The sequence below is a fragment of the Moschus berezovskii genome, chromosome 24 (genome assembly GCF_049115385.1).
Source record: "Moschus berezovskii isolate FMDL1 chromosome 24, NW_MosBer_1.0, whole genome shotgun sequence".
Classification (NCBI taxonomy): Eukaryota; Metazoa; Chordata; class Mammalia; order Artiodactyla; family Moschidae; genus Moschus; species Moschus berezovskii.
In genome coordinates this window covers 24,754,067-24,778,920 of record NC_142483.1, presented here as the reverse complement: position 1 = coordinate 24,778,920, position 24,854 = coordinate 24,754,067, and the positions used below count along the sequence as shown (strand labels likewise).

Sequence of the window (24,854 nt, the reverse complement as noted above, 5' to 3'; positions counted from 1 at the left end):
GAGAGTCCCAGGGACGGGGGAGCCTGGTGGGCTTCTGTCATGGGGTCACACAGAGTCGGACACGACTGAAGTGACTTAGCAGCAGCAGCAGCAGCAGCATCTATGATGCACTTTCCAAGTGCTACACTCTAGTACCTCCCTTAGGGAGAAGGTAAGCATGAAGAAGGCTTATGAATCACCGTCAGAAGTCTTATGATCACCATAATATGACTACACACATTAAGCCTTGGTTTGATGTAAGTTTGCATTCGGTAACCATTAGTTGTTGGCAGTATTTGTACTGAATTTATAACAACTCTGATAACAACCCAGTGAATTCACATGAATGTCAATCCCATTTTACTGACGAGAATATTGAGTCTTAGGAGAGTATGAGTACCTCACTTACTGACCTATCAGTGGCTGCATCTGGGTCGGAAAGATTACAAAACTTATGCTCATAAGCACTGATTATATTAGAGATCAGTATCATGTATGTCATGGGTGTTTGCTGTTGGCAGTTATTTTGTAGACATTCTTATGTAATCTTTATGAAACCCAGTGATATTGGTCTGATCTGACTCACCCAAGATCACACAGCTTACAAGAGGTAAGGTGAAGTTGTGAATTCTATTATTGATTCTATTTTCTGTGCTGTCAAACTGATTTCAGTTCTGGAGGCAAAGGAACTATAGGATGAATTATCTATGTTTTTACCAAAATTACACTCTTACTTTTGAGCTGGAGTTCGGCTCTTTCTGCAGCCTCTCTACTCTTCTTGTGCGATGAAGCTGTAGATAGTTAGAGGGAACCCACCACCATCCCAGAGAGTGAGTGGCTGGAATGCCCCTGCTCTGACCAGTGCTAATGGGAGAAGGGACCAGGAGAGACACATCTGTGCATTAGCTTCTCCATCTTAGTGTCGAGCAAGGGAAGTGGGCTCACCATGTGATTTGGGGTAAATTCTTAATCCCCATGACTTGAAATGTGTCCTTATCTGTAAAATTTATAGGATAATTATAAGAAAGTATATTCAGGACACATGAGAACCGTGGTATCTATTTCTGCTTTTCCTGGTCGGAGTCTACCCTTGCCCTTCTCTGAATTTTGAGGTCTTAAAAGCCAGCTTCATCTAATACATGCTTCTATGTTAGCCTGTTTCGTATTTCATAAAACAGATTTATTTAGTTAAGGCTTGACCATGTGGATTTGAATAAAACATCAGTAGTTTCTGCTAATTGATTTTCTTTGCATATAAAGAGGAACTGGATTGGCTATATTGAAATGTAGGTATTTTCTAGATCACTTACTCCTGGGTTTTTTTCTGCCCCAGATTTTGTTTTTTTATGAAAGAGATTTGTATGTGGGCTTCAGAGACCTACTTTTTCAAGCTTGGCTATTCCAAGGGCTGATGACTCTCCAATGTAGGCCTTCAGAAGTACAGTGCAGTGCAGGGAAAGAAAGCAGACAATTGGTTTTGGCCAGGAGCCACTTGCAGGTGTTAAGGAGGGGTAACAAGCAGTGGACACTGGTTTGACATCATGAAGGCAGCAAGCAAGCACAGAGTGGGTTGGATTTTCCCAGATCCTCTTTTCTTCCCAACTTCCATCTGTTACAGGGCTCAGTCACCTTTACTCCAACCCTCTTGCTTACTGGTACCATTGTTCAGTTCAGTTCAGTTCAGTCGCCCAGTTGTGTCCGACTCTTTGCGACCCCATGAATCACAGCACGCCAGGCCTCCCTGTCCATCACCAACTCCTGGAGTTCACTCAAACTCATGTCCATAGAGTCGGTGATGCCATCCAGTCATCTCATTCTCTGTTGTCCCCTTCTCCTCCCACCCCCAACCTTTCCAGCATCAGAGTCTTTTCCAGTGAGTCAACTCGTCACATGAGGTGGCCAAAGTATTGCAGTTTCAGCTTTAGCATCAGTCCTTCCAATGAACACCCAGGACTGATCTCCTTTAGAATGGACTGGTTGGATCTCCTTGCAGTCCAAGGGACTCTCAAGAGTCTTCTCCAGCACCACAGTTCAAAAGCATCAATTTTTTGGCAATCAGCTTTCTTCACAGTCCAACTCTCACATCCATACATGACCACGGGAAAAACCATAGCCTTGACTAGACGGACCTTGGTTGGCAAAGTAATGTCTCTGCTTTTTAATATACTATCTAGGTTGGTCATAACTTTCCTTCCAAGGAGTAAGCGTCTTTTAATTTCATGGCTGCAATCAGCATCTGCAGTGATTTTGGAGCCCCAAAAAATAAAGTCTGACACTGTTTCCACTGTTTTTCCATCTATTTCCCATGAAGTGATGGGACCAGATGCCATGATCTTGGTTTTCTGAATGTTGAGCTTCAAGCCAACCTTTTCACTCTCCTCTTTCACTTTCATCAAGAGGCTTTTGAGTTCCTCTTCACTTTCTGCCATAAGGATGGTGTCATCTGCATATCTGAGGTTATTGATATTTCTCCCAGCAATCTTGATTCCAGCTTGTGCTTCTTCCAGCCCAGCGTTCGATGTACTCTGCATATAAGTTAAATCAGTAGGGTGACAATATACAGCCTTGACGTCCTCCTTTTCCTATTTGGAACCAGTCTGTTGTTCCATGTACAGTTCTGACTGTTGCTTCCTGACCTACATACAGGTTTCTCAAGAGGCAGGTCATGTGGTCTGGTATTCCCATCTCTTTCAGAATGTTCCACAGTTTATTGTGATCCACACAGTCAAAGGCTTTGGCATCGTCAATGAAGCAGAAATAGATGTTTTTCTGGAGCTCTCTTCCTTTCTCCATGATCCAGCGGATGTTGGCAATTTGATTTCTGGTGCCTCTGCCTTTTCTAAAACCTTCTTGAACATCTGGGAGTTCACGGTTCACATATTGCTGAAGTTGCTGCTGCTAAGTCACTTCAGTTGTGTCCGACTCTGTGTGACCCCATAGACGGCAGCCCACCAGGCTCCCCCGTCCCTGGGATTCTCCAGTTACCGTCTCTTAATTTATTACTTATCTTTGATTGAGTACCATTCTGGGGAATTAGGAAAGAAGACTGCCACTTGGTAAGTCACTTCAGTCATATCCGACTCTTTGTGACCCTATGGACTGTAGCCCACCAGGCTCCTCTGTTCATGGGATTCTCCAGACAAGCATACTGGAGTGGGTTGTCATTCCCTCCTCCAGGGGATCTTCCCGACCCTGGGATCAAACCCGCATCTCCTGCATTGGAAGGCGGATTCTTTACTCCTGAGCCACCAGGGAGGCTTGGAATGGAGAGTAGAGCCTCACATATAAAAGGGGTATTTGGTAGCCTCCAGTAGTATAGAAGGGCTTCCCTTGTGGCTCAGCTGGTAAAGAATCCACCTGCAATGAGGGAGACCTGGGTTCAATCCCTGGGTCAGGAAGATCCCCCAGAAAAGGGAAAGGCTAACCACGCCAGTATTCTGGCCTGGGGAATTCCATGGACTCTACAGTCCATGGGGTCACAAAGAGTCGGACGCTGTTGAGCCACTTTAACTTTCAGTAATATAGAAATTCAGAGAACTTTAAGGAAGCTTCACTTTATCAATTCACTCTTCATTCTGAAAGGTGCCCTCAGCCTGCTAACTGCCTACGTTGTTTAGAAGGCTGCTATATTTGTTATCACTTTTATGTGACAAACTATCCACAGACTTTGTGACTTAAAACAATGCATGGCTTCATATAGTTCCTGCAGAAGGGGAAACTGGGAGTGGCTTAGCTGGGTTGTTCTGGGCCAAGTTCATCTCAGTGGATATCAGCCTAGGTGGCTGAATCCTCCAGAGGCTTGCCTGCGGCTGGATGACCTATTTCCTAGCTGTCTCACTTACACACCTGGTTACTGGGTGTTGGTTGTGGGCAGGTTGTTAAATTAGGTGTTGGAATAACTTCAGAATGTAAAGAGAAGTCATTAAAAGAAAATATAAAACATTCACGTTGCTTTGCAAGTGTCTTTACATTATCACTTCATTTCAACTGAACCCAAATTGGAAATCATAGACTCTAAATTGGAAGTGTTTATATCAAGAAAGAGCCTATAGAATCCTAAAGGGTAACGTATGTCCAAAAATAGTTCTCCATCTACTTTAAAAGATGGATGAAGGAATGAACACCCTGTGTGTTAAAATAAGATACTTGACGTATCTATGAATAATTTTGTATGATTTCTTCTCTTGTGACTAACTCAGTATGTGCTGGTCTCAAACATGTTGAAAAGAGGACTTTTAATGTTTCACAGGCTTTCTCTTACAGTTTAATTTTTACAAAAGGCAGTTTACTACATTCTGTTCTTCCAAGAGTCATATAAATCAAGGCATTACTCTTTTGCAATACTGCATTTCATCAACTCTAAGGTGCAGAGTTTTAGAAATGCAAATGCATTCAACCATCTTGTTATTTAATTGGCAGTATATTTCCTGCCTTATTGCTTCATAAATTACAATTGTTATCTTAAATTTGGTGAAGCACGGTATGTCTTATGATTTTATTTTCTAGAAAACATGTTAAATACATGTTAATTGCTTATTACAGTTGAGGTGGGCATATTTGCCCAGCTGTGGTTTGGCCAAGTCTGTCTAAATGTATTAATAAAGTTTTATAAAGCAATGGTTTCTTTTAAAAAGTGAAAGACTCATATTTTATCTTCTTTGAGTGAAAGTAATCATCACATCTGTGTGTCTCATTTTTCTCATGTGTCAGATAAGAGTGGCCATAAATTAGGTCTAAAAAGTCTCTGTCAGTTTGAATATTCTAAGATTCTGGATGTTTTCTAGAAGAAAACAGAACTTAATTCTTCATCTGTGTGTGTGGGGGGAGAGTCAGAAGTTTTTTATAGTAGGATGAAATCCATCAATCCTCTCCAACAAATAGTGCTCATGAGAGCATAATATCAGAGTTTGTCTGTGATTTCAGGAGGGTTATGGACTCTTGGGCTTCCCACGTGGCTCTAGTTGTAAAGAACCTGCCTGCCAATGCAGGAGATACGGGTTCAATCCCTGGGTCAGGAAGATCCCCTGGAGAAGGGCATGGCAATCCAGTCCAGTATTTATGCCTAGAGAATTCCATGGCCAGAGGAGTCTGGCGGGCTACAGTCCATAGGGTCGCAAAGAGTCAGACACTACTGAAATGACTTAGCATGCATACACACATCGACCCCTGCCTCAGAGCTCTTTCCTAAACATCTCAGGGTTCTTTGACCTCCAGCTAAGTGGATACTAGGATTTTGCTTCTCGAGTTTGGATTTTTCTGTGTGGTGGTTTTTTCCTTTGTGAAAAACATATGAAATAGAACTTTTTTGAATTCTTAGTTTATCCATTGCTAATATCCTCCACTTTAATCTGTCTAGAATCTTTACTTTTCCTTTGCCCCAACCATAGATATTGTAAATGGGGCCCTGGTACTGAGGATTAAGGACTGAATATACAAGTATGGGGGAGGAGGGGAAAAGCTCTCAGAATACTTTAATGAAATGAGATCTTCTTTATAACTCAAAGCTATGCCGAATAGGGAAGTGTTACTAATTAAAAAAAATCATTGTTATATGTTCTGAGTTTTCTTAGTTGTTTGAAAATCTGTGAAATATTTTTCTACATAGAGGTACAAAGTTGTGATAAAACCCTAAGGTATAGAGCCTGTTACAGAAATAAGGAGAGCACCAGGTTTGACATCAAAGTGCCTCAAACAGGTTGTTTTTATTTCCTCTCCAATCTTTATTGGGACGTTACTGGTGGCTCAGTGCTAAAGAATTTGTTTGCAGTGTAGGAGATGCGGGTCCTATCCTTGGGTTGGGAAGATCTTAAAGAGAAGGAAATGGCAAACCATTCCAGTATTATTGCCTGGGAAATCCCATGGATAGAGGATCCTGGCAGGCACAGTCCATAGGGACACAAGAGTCAGACACAACTTAGCAACTAAACGACCACCACATCTTTATTGTTTCCTTACTTCTGCTGACTTTAGGTTTTGTTATTCTTTTTCTCACTCTTTTAGGTAGTGGGTTAGGTTGTTTATCTGAGATTTTTCTTGCTTTTTGAGGAAGGCTTGTATCACTATGAACTTCCCTCTAAGAACTGCTTTTGCTACATCTCATAGATCAAACAACTTTTTTTCTCTCTATATGTATATCTGGTTGTGTTGCTGCAGTAAGACTTACCGATAGGAGGATACTTTGCCTGTAACATTTTCAAAAAGTGGACTGCATCTGTACTGATGCAAACATTTATTCCAATGGATCACCTTTTATGCCTTTTATGAGCTTTTATGCCTGGCAGTAGAGTCCATTTCTTCAGTTACTTGTTAAAAAGGCTGATTCCAAGGCTCTTTCTCTGGAAATTCTGACTGAATGTATTAAGATGGGGTCAAAAATCCAGATTCTTTTTTTTTAAAGCAAGCACCCCTGTTGTAAGTATGTATTCAAGAAAGGCTGCACAACCCTAGCTTCCACATTCAACACACTGGAAGTGATGGCTAAAGCCCTGTGTTTCTTGGAAGTGAATCGTGGACCTTGTGTTCCCCTTGTCTACCTATAAGACTTTAAGTGGGGAAGTAGCTAAAGGTGCATTGTTCAAGGAGAAAATAAAATATATCATCAGCTTTGAGTTAACACTGGGTATTGATGGCCTGTCACATCTCTTTGGGGTACTGCTGGCTGTATTTTACTTCAAAGATGATTCCATTTATGACCAGCAGTCTTAATGTTACAGAGGGGAGACCAACAGCGTGGTTTTCATCTTTGGCTGAATGAAAATCAACCAATTAAAAATAGAAACAAGTCAGGGCACTTAGTCCCCTGGTTGGGTATTGAGAGCATTTACCGCTAGTTCTTAGGAAGACATCATGCAGTACTCTGATAATTATCCTTCAAGGGTGAGAAAGTCTGTTAGTGCCCTGGACTTCCATAGATCTCCATGACAGTGACAGGAGGGAGAGTGCAATCTGGCCAGATCGGGGTCAGATGCTATTTTATTGTTATGATTAGCCTCTTGGGTTTGACAGCCAGTGTTCCCAGTTGAAGGTACGCTGCAGAGTGACAGTAATGGTGGATGAGGCTGTGTTTGGGTACTTGTTTACGTGGATCTCTCATATTAATTACTGACTACATCTAGGGCTCATGATATGTATAGTGACTCCCTACCAAAAACAAGTTTAGCAAGGTGATTACATTCAGTTCAATTCAGTCACTTAGTCGTGTCCGACTCTTTGCGACCCCATGAATCACAGCACGCCAGGCCTCCCTGTCCATCACCAACTCCCGGAGTTCACTCACACTCATGTCCACAGAGTCGGTGATGCCATCCAGCCATCTCATTCTCTGTTGTCCCCTTCTCCTCCCGCCCCCAACCTTTCCCAGCATCAGAGTCTTTTCCAGTGAGTCAGCTCGTCGCATGAGGTGGCCAAAGTATTGCAGTTTCAGCTTTAGCATCAGTCCTTCCAATGAACACCCAGGATTGATCTCCTTTAGAATGGACCGGTTGGATCTCCTTGCGGTACAAGGGACTCTCAAGAGTCTTTTCCAGCACCATAGTTCAAGAACATCAATTCTTCGGCGATCAGCTTTCTTCACAGTCCAACTCTCACATCCATACATGACCACGGGAAAAACCATAGCCTTGACTAGACCTGATTACATTCAGTTCAGTTCAGTCGCTCAGTCGTGTCCGACTCTCCGCGACCCCATGAATCACAGCACGCCAGGCCTCCCTGTCCATCACCAACTCCCGGAGTTCACTCAAACTCATGTCCACAGAGTCGGTGATTCCATCCAGCCATCTCATTCTCTGTCGTCCCCTTCACTGAAGGAAAATCGTCCAGGTATGAGACTCTGAAAATAGAATCACCTAATGTTTCTGATGGTGCATTTTGTGCCTGGTGCAAAGTTCTAGAAACACCACGGTGAGATGGAGAGACAAAGCTGATGAAAAGACTGACACTGCTGCATTTACTTCCATAAATATGTAATTACCAAATGGTATATGCACAAGAAAGGAGAGGAAGAACTAAGATTCTGTGAGAGGGTGTGACCTGGATATCTAAGTGTATTGATTATCTATTGCTGTGTAATTTACCCCCCGCATCAAATTACCCTAAAACGCAGCAATGTAAAACAACAAATATTTAATCTCAGGGTCTCAATTCTGGGGGTCAAAAATCCAGAAGTGGTGTAGCTGGGTGAACTTACTTCATATATTCTTACAAGGATGTAGTCAGATGGCTGACTACAAACTTTCATCTGAACGTTTGACTGGGGCTAAAGAATGTACTTTGAAGATCATTATGTGTCCCTTGGCAGGAAGCTTCAGTTCTCAGATGCTTACAACATGACAGCTGCCTTCCCCAAACAGTCCAAGAGGAGACAGAGAGTGTGCACAAATGACCGATTTGGAAGTGGTAGTGTCTTATAACCCAGCCTTGGAAGTGAAAGACCATCACTTTTCCTATCTACTATCTGTCACATAGAGCAACCCTGGTACCTGTGAGTGGAGAGTATATAATAGTCGGAATACCAAGAAATGGACATCATTAAAGGTTATCTTTGAGGTCTCGAACTCACTGAGCCTGGGGGGTTGTTGATGGTCTTTTATGAGTAGGTGCTGTTTAAGTGAGACACAAAAGTTGAGTAGGGGGAATGAGGGTGATCTGGTGGAAAGCCTTTACCAGGTGGTCACAGCTTGGTATATTTTGCAACAGTGAATGATGGCTAGTGAAGACAGAGCAGAAAGAGACAGAAATCACGTGCTGAGAGATAATGCTGGAGAGGTTGGCAGAGACAAGACCAAGCATGTCCTTTTAGGTCAAATTGAAGATTTTGTTCTTTGGAGACTTAAGTTGGTAAATGACATGATCAGATTTACTTTTAAAAAAAAAATTGTTTTTAAGTTTCTCTTCCTGCTATAAGCAAGATAGGTTGGGAAACGAATTTAGAAGGTATTATAATTGTCCAGGCTAAAGATCATGGTGGATGAGAACATTAGCAGCAGAGACAGTTGTGGACAGACATGAAATGTATTTGGGAGGAAAATTTGTCAGAACTTCGAGATGTACCTGCCGGGGTTATCCAGGCTGATTGGTGAGGTCTGGCTTCTAGAATGGGGTGGATGGAGGTGATATTTGCGAATAGAGTGAACCCTGGAAAAAGGACCAGGTGTATGGACTACATGATGGGCCTGACCCTGAACTTACACACATCGTTACATGTACTAAGAAGTGTGTCAGATGGTTAGGGTACAGGGATGAACAGGAAGGTCTTTACCAACAAAAATGTAATTCCACTTTTATCCACAAAAGCACACTGCATTTTAAGAACCATCTGACAGGTTTGGGGTTTTTTTGTTTTATGTGTAAGTAGCTAAAATCTGGTAAGTATGACAGGGATTTCTTGGCATATTTCTGTTGATTATCATCCTTGTCTTTTAAAGTATGTTGTTGAAATCTTTTAAAGAAAGAAAGAAAGTGAAGTCACTCAGTCATGTCCGACTCTTTGGGACCCTATGGACTGTAGACTACATAAGGCTTCTCCATCCATGGGATTTTCCAGGCAAGAGTATTGGAGTCGGTTGCCATTTCCTTCTCCAGGGGGTATTCAGACCCAGGGATCAAAGATCCCAGGTCTCCTGCATTGCAGGAAGACGCTTTACCATCTGAGCTACTAGGGAAGCCCCATCTAGGGAAATCTTTTCAATTCCAACTTAATTTGTTTCTTGAAGTGTTAGGGTCCATTAGGATGTATCAGTTCAGATCCCCGTTTCTGTTTCCCACTGTCTCTAAAATAAATTCCCTATCATTCTCTCACACAGTTTCTGTAACACACATACACTCCTACTTGCCAAGGAATTAAGTATTCAGTTCAGTTCAGTCGCTCAGTCGTGTCCGACTCCCCACGACCCCAAGTCTGAGGAGACAAACAGATGATCATTCTTAAGTTCAAGCCAAGGAATATAGTAATTGAATACCTACTTTTTTTTTTGGCCACACTGCATGTGGGATCTTAGTTCCCTGACCAGGGGTTGAATGCACGCCCCTGAAGTGGAAGCATGGAGTCTTAACCATAGGACCACCAGGGACAGTGGTGGTGTCCTGAACTGTCCCTGAACAGTTACTTTGTGAACAGGCTCTGTGTCAAAAGCTTTCATGTTTTTAAAAATGGCATCTCTTATTACCTACCCAAGATCTAGCCTGTATTAAGCATTGTTCTAGGCATATGTTACTTGCCATGCAGTGGACTTAAGAGCTCTCATCTCCCATCCACTCCCCTGGAGAAAGGCAGAGGAAAAGAGCCATATGCCCATATTCAACTTATACTCCCAGCACAGGGGCGTGGCAAGAGCACACAGATGTGGCACAGTAGTAGCAGACAAGATTTGGCCTATAGGTATTGCCCCATAGCTATACTCAGAAAGAGAGAAATCCCTAAAATACATAATAATATCCATGGTATTAGGAATTTTTGTTTTGCTTGGTTCATTGCTGATTACCAGCCTCTGGGCACACTTGTTGCAAGAATGAATGAACAAATCATCATCTTTCTTAAATTTATTGTTTCAAAATAATTTAACTTTGGAGAAAAGTTGCAGAAATAGTATGAAGTTTTGCCATAACCAGCTTCCCCTAATGTTAGCATCTTATGTAACCATGTACAGCGATCAAAACTGAGAAATTAACATTGTTGACACAATATTGTTAACTAAGGACTCTTTGGCTTTCACTGTTTTTTTCCCACTAAAGTCTTTTTCTGTTTCAGGGTCCAGTCTAGGATACCATATTGTATTTAGATGTCTTGTCCTCTCCAATTTGGGGGAGTTCCTCCTCAACCAATCCTAGTCTTTCATGACCTCAACATTTTTAAAATAAACTGTAATAAGTTATTCTGTAAATTGTCCTTCAGCTTAGATTTGTGTGATGACTGAAACCTGGAAAGGACTTTGTACTGAAAAAGACATCATGAGGAATTGGTACTTTGGGTGGACTTGATGGAGGAGTGAGACTTGGATGGACAGAAAAGTGGAAAGAGGAGTTTTCAGGCCAGAAAAAGCTCTGTGCCCACATCTCTAACTGGGAGCACTTTGGTGCTGTCTTGGTTCTTCTCTGCATGTGTAAGTGATGGGTAACCTGAGTTGACTGATTAAGAGTTGTAATCACACCTTGTCTAGCTGCCCTGCTGCTTCGCATCTTGCCTTTTTCTCATCAGCAAGAAGATCTGATTCAGGCTCAACTCCAGCCTCCAGATGCTGCTGACTGTGATACTGGATTTGGGCTTTGGTTCCCTGGATAACAGAGCTGATGGGCTTTTTGCTATCTTTTTATCAGACTTCATGCTCTTCTGTAGTCTGGGGATACAGGGCCTTCTTTATACTTTTACTATGACCATTATATTTGTTAAGACTCAATAAGCACTGTGCCAGGCTCTAAGCCAACTTTTCTCAACCGGGAGCAATATCACAACTAAGGGGAAGAAACACTGGTTTTTTTTGGGAAATAAAAAAATTATTCTTGTGTATATTTACACGATACCAAAACAGCCTTGTGAGATATCTGTGGTATTAAAATTTCATTGAAGGGTGGGGGGGTTGATTAGGGGAAAAGAAATCTTAAAAAACTTACTGATAGGATCAATAACGAGGGAGAAAGAAGGTAGAGGTATGTTGATTTAGGCCAGATGACTGCTTATGTCATGTCATTTTAATTCTCAACATTATCTCAAGGGACATATTTGTATTATTCCCATTAAAAAATACAAATAGAGAAATTGTGAATTAGCAGAATTGAGTACCTTCCTCAAGGTCACAGAGCCAAGTGTAGATTAGGGATATCCATTCAGGACAGGTAGGCTCCAAGGTCAAGGTCTAAACAGTGGTCATCTTTGTCAATTTGTAACCTTATTCATGAAAACCAGTAAAAAAGAAAGTCAATAGAATAAAACCATAACATATCCTAAAACCAAGGAAAAGTTTTATAGGCTTACTCAGTAATTTGAATTTCCTGTTATATTATTACCCCATGATTAAGGTTTGTAATCATGGGTCAGTTCTGCATACAGTGTTGATATTAGGAATCTAGTCAGCTACAGGAATATAATGGCATAGAGGCAGGTTTTTTGTCTGTCCACTGTTGTATCTCCAATGCTGAGAACAATGCAGCACATACTAAGTGCTCAAAAAATATGTGTTGAATAAATGAAAACAAAAGGTTATTGTATTTTAAGAAAAAAAAATTCAAAGCTGAACTCAATTACATCTGTTTGATGTTAGTGCCGTGATGCTTCCTCTTAAAAAAATAAACAGCAACCACCAAAATGTATGACAAGATGCATACCTACCACAGAGAAAATAAGTTCTGGGTGGCCATTTGAGTTTGATGTAGAAACTGCCTCCAGCTATTCAAACTCCAAACATATGACTTAATATTGTTATACCATGCAGAGCTAAGAGAGATTAAATCAGACTTAATTTTTCCATCCATTTTGAGGGGTTAAAAAAAAAACAACCAATATTATTGTTTGAGACAGAATATTGATAATACAGTTGGCTGAAATATACAGTGTCATCTTTTCTTTTTCAACTGAGTTTCAAGACCAGCTATTTCTATTTGGGGTAGGGACTAAACCTATCTGAGATGTATTATAGTCCTGGACAAAGGAACACAAACCCCACGTTGTATGGGATGTAATTTCTTCCCCTTGAGAAATTTTACATTTACCATCTGTGAACAGGAAACATAAATTAGGTTATTACACACAATGCATCTCATAAACCTTACCAAGGGGGAGCACGTGCATCTCCTTGAGATACTGCAAAGGTTCAGGCGTGACTATAGAATTAAGTTGGATTTGCCAAACTATCCCTTACAGACAAATGCAAATCTCAGTTCTCACAGACCCTTCCTGAAATAAGTAATTCAGAGGATCAGGGCCCAAGAAAGGCTTGGTTGGCTCAGAAGAAGCCCATTTTCATATATATGAGTGGAGATTGACAAAAAGGTGGTGACATCACCACCAAGTCCTCATTTTCTTATTCTCAGTGGCATATACCAGCAGCATTGAGAGGGCTTCTAAGAAGGTTTACCATGAGTGCAAATGAAATAAAAAGTCATGGAGGTCAGAATCTGAGAGTGGGGAGGAATTTTACTGGCCGCTTCAGAGGCTAAGCCACTCTCCTGCCCCCCTGTTAGATGAGCTGCTTTTGGATGTGGGTTCAAATATCTCTTTTTTTAAAATCACATTTTTTTAGGGTCCTGTTAAGTGGCTTTTTTGTTTGCCTTTGTTTCTTTTTTTCCCACCACTGGAAACTTATAAACCTTGGTATTATATGGTAATTAGATGGTGATGCTGGGAAATGGAGACTGAGGACACACACACTCTCTCTCACTCTTACACAGACACACTCACACTCAAACCCTATTACCTGGGCAGGCTGTGCTCCAGCCTTCTTCATGGAGAGACGGGTACTTCAGGGCTTCTAATTATAGGCTTTCTGCCTTCGAGAACCCTCTCAGCAGGAACACCATGTACTACAGACACTCCTTCTACACACTGAATGCCCTAGTATAACTGTTTGAAACTGAAAGTCACTTTCACTTCAACAGAAGGCTCTCAATCACCTCCACCCACCCCCTTACCTTTCTGGAGTTATTAGCATAGACATTCCTTTACTGCATCTTATCACAATCAGACTTATCTAGTCTTGTAATGATCTCCACTAGAGAAATTGTGCTAGGTTCACTCTGGGAAACCCCTCATGTCAAATCCTTCTCCTGTGGCTGCTGGCGGGGAAAAAAGACACAGGAGTAAATGGGTTGTGGTGTTTTGCTCTTTTGGCTAATATTTTTACACACCTTGGAAGGGAGGCTTACTCAGACCCTCGGTGTGGATTTTATTGTCCTGTGCTTCTATAACTCACATGGAAACTTCATTTTAACATTATATAAAGTGTTTCAAATAACTGCATTAGGGCTTCTTCCTTGGGAGATGATTTGGGGTCCCAGGCAGTGACGTGCATATGCTGGGGACCAACCCCAGTGTTGTCAAATTGATGACTTCCTGTGAATGCTCCACCCACTACTGCTACGCTCCACCTGAAATTAGAACTAAAATTCTGTATGAATCGAAAGGAAATGCTGAGGTGAGGTGATAGATTCAAAGGGAGATCTCTGTTTTATTTTCCCTCTTGGCCCAGGGAACTCACCTTTTTCAGGTTTATCCTTGCCAGAGAAGAGGTGAAATATTTTCCAGAGTTCAAAAGGCATGCCCCTTGACCTTAAAAGTTCACAAAAGAAGCACAAGGAGACTAAGATTCAGGACTTTGAACTTGGACTGACCTGAGACATTGCTCCAAGCTCTTAGCTGAGTGACCTTTGACTGTTACTTAACCTCTTTGAGCTTCATCCTTTTCATCTTTCAGAGGCAAGACAAATAGTTCCCTCTTTCCAGGTCTGCATGATGATGAGATGGACTGGCTTTGCAACTAGAGAGTAGGGCCCTTTTTTTAAGATTTCTTTTTTTTTTTTTTTTAAGGAATCTTGAATGCTAAGCTAAGGTGTTTGGCCCCAATCCATAGAATAAAAGCTAATCTAAATTTCCTGAAGAGTGAAGAGACGATTTGTATTAACTAAAGGGTCACAGTGGTGTACTGGAGCACCAGCACAGTACTTTCAAAATAGTCTGTACCAGGAGAGAATAAAAGGCTCCTCACAGTCATTAGGAAAAGGGCAGGTGCTAGTTAAGAATTGTTATTTTAAATAAAATTATGGTGAGGAAGGAAGGTTCAACTTTATACGTGATATATTTTAAAGTATATCTTACTCTCCTGTTTGACCACCGTCTCCACATCCGTTTCCAAGGCTGCAACTCTTAGTGGGCCCATATTTCCTTGGTTACCCTGGACCGGGACCACGTGACCTCCCCTCCCACGCTGGGTACCGTGAAAGCCCTGTTTATCCACACCCCACCCCTTCCGCACCCCTACCCAGGCCCTGTGGATGGGGGTGGGCGGGGGGCCGCCGCTCACTACCGGGGACCCAGCAGCGGCCCCTGAGTGTGAATAGCACACATTGACGACGCTCCCGCCCGGGCGGGCTGGGGACGCCAGGGCACTGCCTCTGCCTGCGGGCCCATAAAAGGAGCAGCTGCCGCTGGGGCCGCTCAGATGCGCGGGGATGAGGCGGGCGGCGGCTGAGTGCTCTCCTGGGCTCCGGCAGTGACCGAGGCAGACCTTGGGGCCACTCTGGGGGCCCGCAGGTAACCGCGCGCCGGCGGGTTTTGTCCCCGGGCTTGGGAGTGACAGCAGGAGGAGGGCAGGGACGAGGGTCAGGGTGGCAGGAGGGAGGCTGGGCAGGGATGAAGAAGGGAGGAAGCCTGGAAGACGGGAAGGAGGAGGAAAGGGGAGGAAGGAAAAGGAGAGGGAGGGAGGGAGGCAGGAGCCCCGCCAAGGAGCAGCTGGCATGCGCTGCACTTGCCTGCAGCCCAAGCGTTCAAGTTCCCCACCTGCGACCTCTCCCATCTGCGGGGCCGGGCGCCGGGCGCATCCCTCCCCAATTGCTCCCGCGTCGCGCGCGCACCGCGGATACTCAGCCATGTTTTCTGGGCGAGCATCTCCGGCGGCACAGCTGAGCGGCAAGGCCCCCACGCGGGGACAGCCTTGGCTGCGGCGTGGGGGCAGGTGGAAGGGGATGAGAGCGCTCGCTCTTCTCCAGGCTCGCGCTGCTTAGGGCCGGGGGCCCGCTGGATGATGCTTTACTTTGCTTCCAGTTGGGTAAAAGCCAGGGTTGGCCCCCGCCCCCCGCTGCCTCCCGTTCCTGCAGACCCCACTTTACTGGGCTGCTGCCACTCTGTGAACTGTTGGCTCCCCCACCCTGTTCTTCCTCAGCCATCCTGTAGCCTGTATTTTGAGCCTCTTTTAGAGCGTTGTTTGCATATAACTGGGCTCAGCTGGAGAAAAAGGAGAGGGACTGAAAAGGAGGGGAGCCTTTTGTGCTGAGCCCCATTGTAAAGCCCTCTTACCCCCACCCCAACTCTGAGCCGCTGAAGGTTCCCAACAGAGAAGGAGGAATGCTAAGGCACCCCAGACGTCCTTGGCTTGCTGTCTGTCAACTGCCCTTCTCCTCCTCTATTGGATTCTTCTGTGGGTAAAAGGTCTCTCTGAAGCTGTGAGGGCTCCATTTCACCTGGGATGCCCCCAGACATCCCGTCGCTCTAGTTGCCATGGCTTCGCTGCCCACTCACAGGAAATGCAACTCCTGGCAATCACGCCTGTCTGCCAAAGGCAGAGTTTCTTCCTCCAGCCCAAAGTAGATCCACGTTAGCAGGCTCTGAATTCTCAGCAGGGTTTGGTGGTTATTACAGATGCTTGCTTGAGGCGCTCTTAGATGGGAGTTCAGGAGTTCCTCAGTGAATATTGAATATTGTCCTTAATTTTCTCCTAATAATGAATTTTCATAGTTGGCCTTTTCTACAACATAGGATGTGTTTCAACCCCAGGGTGTGCTCCCTGAGGTTGTTTTGTGGTTGTTTGTATTTTGTTGTTCAGTTGCTCAGCTGTCAGACGCTTTGTGATCCATGGGCTGCAGCACGCCAGGCTTCCCTGTCCCTCACCATCTCCCGGAGTTTGTTCAGACTCAGGTCCATTGAGTGGGTGATGCCATCCAACCATCTCATCCTCTGTCATCTGTATGTAAGATAGGTGATTGTAGCTCTATTCTAGAATGAGTAATGGCAGCGCAGCCGTACTGTGAGCTGTCTAGAGAGCCTAAGCATTGGCTGGACACAGTTCTCAGCTCTTTACACATATTATCCTCTTTGATACATAGAGCTACCAAGAATCTCTAATAGATAAACAGAAACATGGAGAGGTTAATTTATCCTGTGTCCACAGTAACCGCTTGCTGGGATTTGAATCTAGGCAGTATTAGTCCAGAGCTGATGCCTTTACCTCTTCCTCTTTGAGGAAGGTGGGCAGGAAAATCTGTCCGTGGCATCATCATTCTGAGGTTCCACAGGGTGGATTCAAGAAGACTCACTGTAGAGTCAGATAGACTGGGGTTGAACCTTGGATCCAACATATGTAGAATTGTGAGTTAACCTTTATCACTCCTCCATGGTATGTCATTTTAAATGACTGGTACATAATTTATAAACAATTATTAAATGGATTTTGTAGTTGCAGGAGCATAGTGTCATAACCAGTTACAGATTTTAAAGCCAAGGCTGTCCACGTTTACGTTCAGTCCTATTACGTAGGGGCTGAATGAACTTGGCAAAATACCTAAACTTCTCTTAAGCCTCAATTTTCACGTCTGTAGAGGGGTTGTCCTGCAACCAAATGGGAAGGTGTACTTAAAATCCTTGACACAGGCATACATAGTACTCAACAAATGTTGTTGGAGTTTGTTGTTTGGTTTGATTGTGTTTTTTTGTGAATCAGTGCAGGTTCCTCTATTGGGTTTGTTTTTGTTTTGTCATTTCTGAATTAGTATGGTTCAGCAATTACTCCTTGGGCTGCAGTGCATAATGTGCTTAGTCTTTCAGTTGTGTCTGACTCTTTGTGACCCCATGGGCTGTAGCCCACCAGGCTCCTCTGTCCATGGGGATACTCCAGGCAAGAATACTGGAGTGGGTGCATCATCAGTTTAGTTTAGTTCAGTCGCTCAGTCGTGTCTGACTCTTAGCGACCCCATGAACCACAGCACGCCAGGCCTCCCTGTCCATCACCAACTCCCGGAGTTCACTCAAACTCATGTCCATCGAGTCGGTGATGCCATCCAGCCACCTCATTCTCTGTCGTCCCCGTCTCCTCCTACCCCCAATCGCTTCCAGCATCAGAGTCTTTTCCAGTGAGTCAACTCATTGCATGAGGTGGCCAAAGTATTGGAGTTTCAGCTTTAGCATAAGTTCTTCCAATGAACACCCAGGATTGATCTCCTCCAGAATGGACTGGTTGGATCTCCCTGCAGTCCAGTAGACCCTTTGCAAATGTTGTGGGACACACACACAGGCACCCAGAACATGTACATTTGAAATGATAAGTACTAAGTGAATTCTGCCTTGTTCAGTAAGAGCTCTGTTTCTCTTGGCAAAACAGTCACTCTGACTTTTAAGGGTTAGGGAAACTTCAAAGTTAATTTTAAAGCTGTCTGAAAACCAGCTGGAAGAATTAGCACCGCACCTAACAGTTGCAAGGGGGGAAAAATGGATTGGGGATGACATTTGCTTTCTTCTTGGGTTCTGAAAAACTGTAACATATTCTGCTAAACTGTTACAAATAATCAACTGGAATTTTAACTTAGTTAAACAATTCTAGGAGAATATCTTCTCCCATGTGGTTTTATAGATACTGGTTAAATGAAAAGAACTTAATGAATAAAACATTTTCAAGATACAATGTTGACATAAATTAACTGGTTTTAAATGGCTGCTTAGAATTTGGTCCAAATATTTGTTTATAAGTGAAGAGAATGCTCTAAGAGCTGCTGCTGCTGCTAAGTCACTTCAGTCGTGTCCGACTCTGTGACCCCATAGATGGCAGCCCATCAGGCTCCCCCATTGCTGGGATTCTCCAGGCAAGAATACTGGAGTGGGTTGCCATTTCCTTCTCCAATGCATGAAAGTGAAAAGCGAAAATGAAGTTGCTCTGTCGTGTCCGACTCCTAGCGACCCCATGGACTGCAGCCCACCAGGCTCCTCCATCTGTGGGATTTTCCAGGCAAGAGTACTGCTATAAGAGCAACATTTATTAAAAAAAAAAAAAAAAGCATGCATTAACTGGAAAAGGATCTAAAAGCCCATCAGCAAGGGACTGGTTAAAGACATAGTAGCATATACTTACAGTGGGTGAATACAGCCCCTTGAGAGAATGAAGTATAGTTTATATGCTGATATAGAATGTAATACTGCAGTATCAACTCCATGAGTTTAAGGATTTCGTCCATTTTGATCAGCTCTCTAACACCTGTACAGCAGTGCTTGCTGTGTAATAGATGCTTAGTAAATCACTGACCGAATGAGTGAATATTGTTCATTGAGGCAAAACAAGGTATTGAACAGAGTTTATAGTTCAGTGCCATGTATGTTTTTAAATGAGTGGATATATATTTGTTTGCAAATGTAGGGCTGGGGGTGGGAGGGAATTTTTGTGTTTGCTGGTTGGTTGATTGTTGTCTTGTTTTATTTCTTAAACCCTTCCCCATTTTGTACATGTACTAGTCAAAAACTGAAAAATTAAGAGTACCTAATTTTTCCCAATGTTGTTCTATTTAACCTTTTCTGTTATCCTTTTATTATATGCTGTTTAATTTCTTTGCCTTCTTTAAATACTTGCAACCCTTTGATAGGACTTCCCAGGTGGAACTAGTGGTAGAGAACTCACCTGCCAATGTAGGAGACATAAGAGACTCAGGTTTGATCCCTGGGTTGGGAATATCCCCTGAAGGAGGAAATGGCAACCCACTCCAGTATTCTTACCTGGAGAATCGCATGGACATAGGGGCCTGGCAGGCTACAGTCCATGGGGTTGCAAAGAGTTGGACACTACTGAAGTGACGTAGCAAGCACACACACAACTCTTTGATATGATGATAGAACTGGATTTTTTGTTTGTTTTGAGAGGTGTCTACTGGATGTAATTCCTACTTTGATTCATTGTCCTGCCTTTGGAGTTGCTCATGAGGGAGACCCTTTTTTTTTTTTTGTCTATTAGAACGGGTCTGATGCACCTTCATGCCTTATACAAAGTGTGGTCCCTCTCAGGAACCCCATAAATTATTTTGTATTGAACAGATAGCTAAAGTATGAGTCACATCAGTTCAGTTCAGTCACTCAGTCATGTCCGACTCTTTGCAACCCCATGGACTGCAGCACGCTAGGCCTCCCTGTCCATCACCGTCTCCCAGAGCTTGCTCAAACTCATGTCCATCGAGTCAGTGATGCCATCCAACCATCTCATCCTCGGTCATCCCCTTCTCCTCCCGCCTTCAATCTTTCCCAGCATCAGGGTCTTTTCCAATGAGTCAGTTCTTCCCATCAGGCCAAAGTACTGGAGCTTCAGGTTCAGCATCTGTCCTTCCAATGAATATTTAGGACTCATTTCCTTTAGGATTGACTGGTTTGGTCTCAAGAGTCTTCTCCAACTCCACAGTTCAAAAACATCAATTCTTCAGCACTCAGCTTTGTTTATGGTCCAACTCTCACATCCATACATGACCACTGGAAAAACCAAAACTTTGACTAGGTGGAACTTGTCAGTAATGTCTCTGCTTTTTTAATATGCTGTCTAGAGGTTGGTCATAGCTTTTCTTCCAAGGAGCAAATGTCTTTTAACTTCATGGCTGCAGTCACCATCTGTTGTGATTTTGGAGCCCCCAAAAATAAAGTCTGTCACTGCTTCCACTGTTTCCCCATCTATTTGCCATGAAGTGATGGGACCAGATGCCATGATCTTAGTTTTCTGAATGTTGAGTTTTAAGCCAACTTTTTCACTCTTTTTTTTCACTTTCATCAAGAGTCTCTTTAGTTCTTCTTCACTTTCTGCAATAATAAGAATTTTAGTTTCATAACAATAAGGGCTAGTCTCAAATTAAGCAATTTTTGCTTCAGGACAAGAACTTCCTAATTTTTGAAGAACATCTTACGTGTACTTTCAGAATTCTGACCCTTATGTTGGTTCTGTAAGGAGGTAGTCTCCAAAATGTGAGATAACCAATAAGAATATAGGAGGAAACTCTCAGGAGTTCTATATTTAATACTGTTTGTAGGCTCAGATGTTAATAGTATGTGATACTTGCTTTCTCTCAGTGTTTTGTTTGGTTTCTAACTGGACCATTGAAAGTTTGTTGCACACATCATACTCTTTCACCTTTGCTCCTCTTCCCCCTCAATCGTTAAGTTTCTTTTCGTTACTATATTTGGGGATAGGTATTGCACTTCTTTCTTTCTTATGGATTTTTAAGGATACATGTTACAGTTAAGAAATATATGTTTTAAAAGTTGTCTTAATATTTAGTAACTATCCATTTTAAAGATCTGGGCCTTAAGTTTTTACCATCCTTAACCATCTTTCTTGGTAGAGTAAAACCAATGTACAAGTTTCTGTTGCTGACCTCTAAAAGAATACTGATTCTTATGTCTTAGAAGAGATTGATTCAGATGACAGTGATGGTGAAGATGTTCAGTTCAGTCACTCAGTTGTGTCCGACTCTCTGCGACCCCATGAATCACAGCACGCCAGGCTTCCCTGTCCATCACCAACTACCGGAGTTCACTCAAACTCATGTCCATCGAGTCGGTGATGCCATCCACCCATCTCATTCTCTGTCGTCCTTGTCTCCTCCCAACCCCAATCCCTCCCAGCATCAGAATTTCTTCCAGTGAGTCAACTCGTTGCATGAGGTGGCCAAAGTATTGGAGTTTCAGCTTTAGCATCAGTCCTTCCAATGAACACCCAGGATTGATCTCCTTTAGAATGGACTGGTTGGATCTCCTTGCAGTCCAAGGGACTCTCAAGAGTCTTCTCCAGCACCACAGTTCAAAAGCATCAATTCTTCGGCGATCAACTTTCTTCACAGGTGAAGATGTTAGCACCACCTTAATATGTATATGGTAGTTTTTAACTCCTCAGTCAAACTCACATGTGTTACTTAATTTACAAAATAACCCCCGAGTTTTCACTGTGTTTGTTATCAGAGATAACACATATCACAATACTTTTAACAGCCTGTCTGTTCTTTGAAATTCTGGAGCTGGCCTGCTACCATCAGTGAGTGCTTGTTGTTACTGATGTGAATGATGAGTCAGGACAAGACCACTCATAATCATGTCTCAGCATGGCCAAAAACGGAAGCATTGTCCAGACCACCAAAATGATGGTACATCCCCTCCTTCTGACTGATACGACTCACTGCTGCTTCTTGATTTTTGTAGTTACAAATGTAGTGCTCTAGGATTTATTCAAATATGCAAACAGAAAATTGTCTCCGCTTTCTAATAGCATCCAGTTTGGAAGGAAGCCTTACTTCCTGAACCTTCCCTCATATCACCTGAAGTCATGTGACTCATGCCCAGGTGACTCAGGACTAAAAAGTCTTTGCAGTACTGTCTTCTTGATATGCTTAGTCGCTCAGTCATGTCTGCTTGTTTGTGACTTCATGGACTGTTGCCCCAATAGGCTCCTCTGTCCGGGGGATTTTCCAGGCAATAATATTGGAGTGGGTAGCCATTCCCATCTCCAGGGTTTTTTTCTGACTGAGGGATCAAACCCTGGTCTCCTGCATTGCAGGTGGATTCTTTACTATCTGAACCACCAGGGAAGTCCACCGTGTTCTTAAACCACCCACAAACCTCAAAGTGTGCACTCTCCCTGTTGCAATGAAGAATAAACCAACTGGTTCAACTATAAGTATTTTCCTGATTGTTTTGAAAACGTTTGGTATTTAGTTGTGAATAAACAGAATATTTCAGAAGTGCTTGAATAATATACTAAAATACAGCATTTTGTTTGAAACGTTCGAAAAGAAAATCTGAAAAGTACGAAAAGATATCAAGAATACAATGGTTCTTGTTAATTACATAACTAGGAATCATCGTTTTGAACACAGCTATATTTTCTTTACCTTTATCCACTTCTATATCTTTCTTTCCACGTGTATACATACTCTCTCTTCATGTGTATCTGTATAAATAATGTGTATAAATATGTGTATATATATATTTATATTTTTTTGGTCAGAAAGTTCATTCAGGATTTCTCGTAAGAGCTAATGTACTTTTATATCCTGCTTTGTACATTTAACATGAAATCATGAATTTGACCTTACTGGAAAAGACTCTGATGCTGGGAAAGGTTGGGGGCGGGAGGAGAAGGGGACGACGGAGAATGAGATGGCTGGATGGCATCACCGACTCTGTGGACATGAGTTTGAGTGTACTCCGGGAGTTGGTGATGGACAGGGAGGCCTGGCGTGCTGTGATTCATGGGGTCGCGGAGAGTCGGACACGACTGAGCGACTGAACTGAACTGAACTGACTGAAATCTGATTTTGCTCAAGTACTTATTTTTTATTATTAAATAGTATCTTGGCATTAGATAGTTGCTCACTCATTATCCTACATAAAATTATCAGCTTTTACTTTTTAATTGGCTACGAGAGACATCTTTGTGTTTTAATGTATATTTAGATTTCTGTTTATTTCTTTAGGCTAGTTTTCTGTAGGAAGGTATATACTTTAAAGAAGTTCTTATCTGGTGCCTAATTGTTCTCCACCACCACCACCCCCTCATAATTGTCGGTCACTTTCACACATTGGAGAAGGAAATGGCAACCCACTCCAGTGTTCTTGCCTGGAGAATCCCAGGGACGGGGGAGCCTGGTGGGCTGCCGTCTATGGGGTCACACAGAGTCAGACACGACTGAAGTGACTTAGCAGCAGCAGCAGCAGTACCACCCAGAGATTTGGTGACAGTTGGGAATTTGACTGGCAGCACTGTGGGGAGCCCTGAAGTCCTCTTTCAGCTCTGCTGCATCTCTGTACATCTGCTTCCTCCATCCTTCTCCCTGCACACTGATTGTTACATTTTAGCGATGTGGCTGCCTTTACTTTCATCAAGTAGGAGGATGGCGAAGGGCAGTTCTAGTGAAAGAATTATTGGGCATTGATGCACCCCAGGGCTTCCCCAGTAGCTTAGCTCAGTTGGTTAAAATCCGCATGCAGTGCAGGAAACCCCGGTTCAATTCCTGGGTCAGGAAGATCCACTGGAGAAGGGATAGGCTTCTCACTCCAGTATTCTTGGGCTTCCCTTGTGGCTCAGCTGGTAAAGAATCCACCTGCAATGCGGGAGACCTGAGTTCAATCCATGGGTTGGAAAGATCCCCTCGAGAAAGGAAAGGAAATACCCACTCCAGTATTCTGGCCTAGAGAATTCCATAGTCCATGGGGTTGAATAGAGTTGGATACAACTGAGCAACTTTCACTTTGATGCACCCCAATGTATAGAAACCAGATTATTCTAAAACCTCTTTAAGGTCAGGATCTGATTAATCATTAGCTCTTCGTCCATGCGTAGGAGGTAGCATTGTAAAATGTACTGTCCAATAAATATTTCTTGCCTAAGTAGAGGATAATCCTGTTTGACTTAACCTGCAATATTAAAAATACTTTTATCAAAGACAGCCTTCTCCCCAGAACAAATATATAAATTTATAACCCTTATACTTTTTGACTTCACTTCATTCTGTCATTCTTCAGATTTTTATTGAGGGCCTGTTTTTAGCCAGGCACTGTTATGGGAACTGGGGTATAGTAGTGAGCTCAACCAGCCTTACATTATGGAGTGTGGATACAGAAAATAAACCCCTAATAAATATACAATGCCAGGGAGTGGTACATGTTTTGATATGGAATAATAAAGCAGAATGAGAAGATAGAGTATAGTTATTCACAGTTTCATGTTCCTTGGTTTCAGTTACCTGCGATCAACCATGGTCCAGAAATGTCAAGTGGAAAATTCTAGAAGTAAACAATGTATTAGTTTTAAATTGTGCACCATTCTGTGTTGCATGAAGAACTCTCAGGCCATCCTGCTCTGTCCCACCTGGATATGAATCATCCCTTTGTCCAGGGAGTTCTGTCCATTTGTCACTTAGTAGCCCTCTTGGTTATCAGGTTGGTTGTCCTGCTATCAAAGTGTTTGTGTTACTTAATAATTGCCTCAAAGCACAAGAGGAGTGATACTGGCAGTTCAGATGTGCTAAAGAGAAGCCATGAGGTGTTTCCTTTAAGTGAAAAGAGGAAAGTCCTTGACTTAATCTAAAAAAAAAAAGCATGCTGAGGTTGCTAAGATCTATAGGAAGAACAAATCTTCTATCCATGAAATTGTGAAGAATGAAAA

At 42.8% G+C, this 24,854-nt stretch overlaps 1 protein-coding gene across 14 annotated transcripts in view; it reads left to right on the top strand.

The window, feature by feature from the left end:
* Positions 1-24,854, top strand: part of MAGI1 (membrane associated guanylate kinase, WW and PDZ domain containing 1) — a 663,463-nt gene that overhangs the window by 463,806 nt on the left and 174,803 nt on the right. The gene's annotated exons all lie outside the window — the stretch shown is intronic.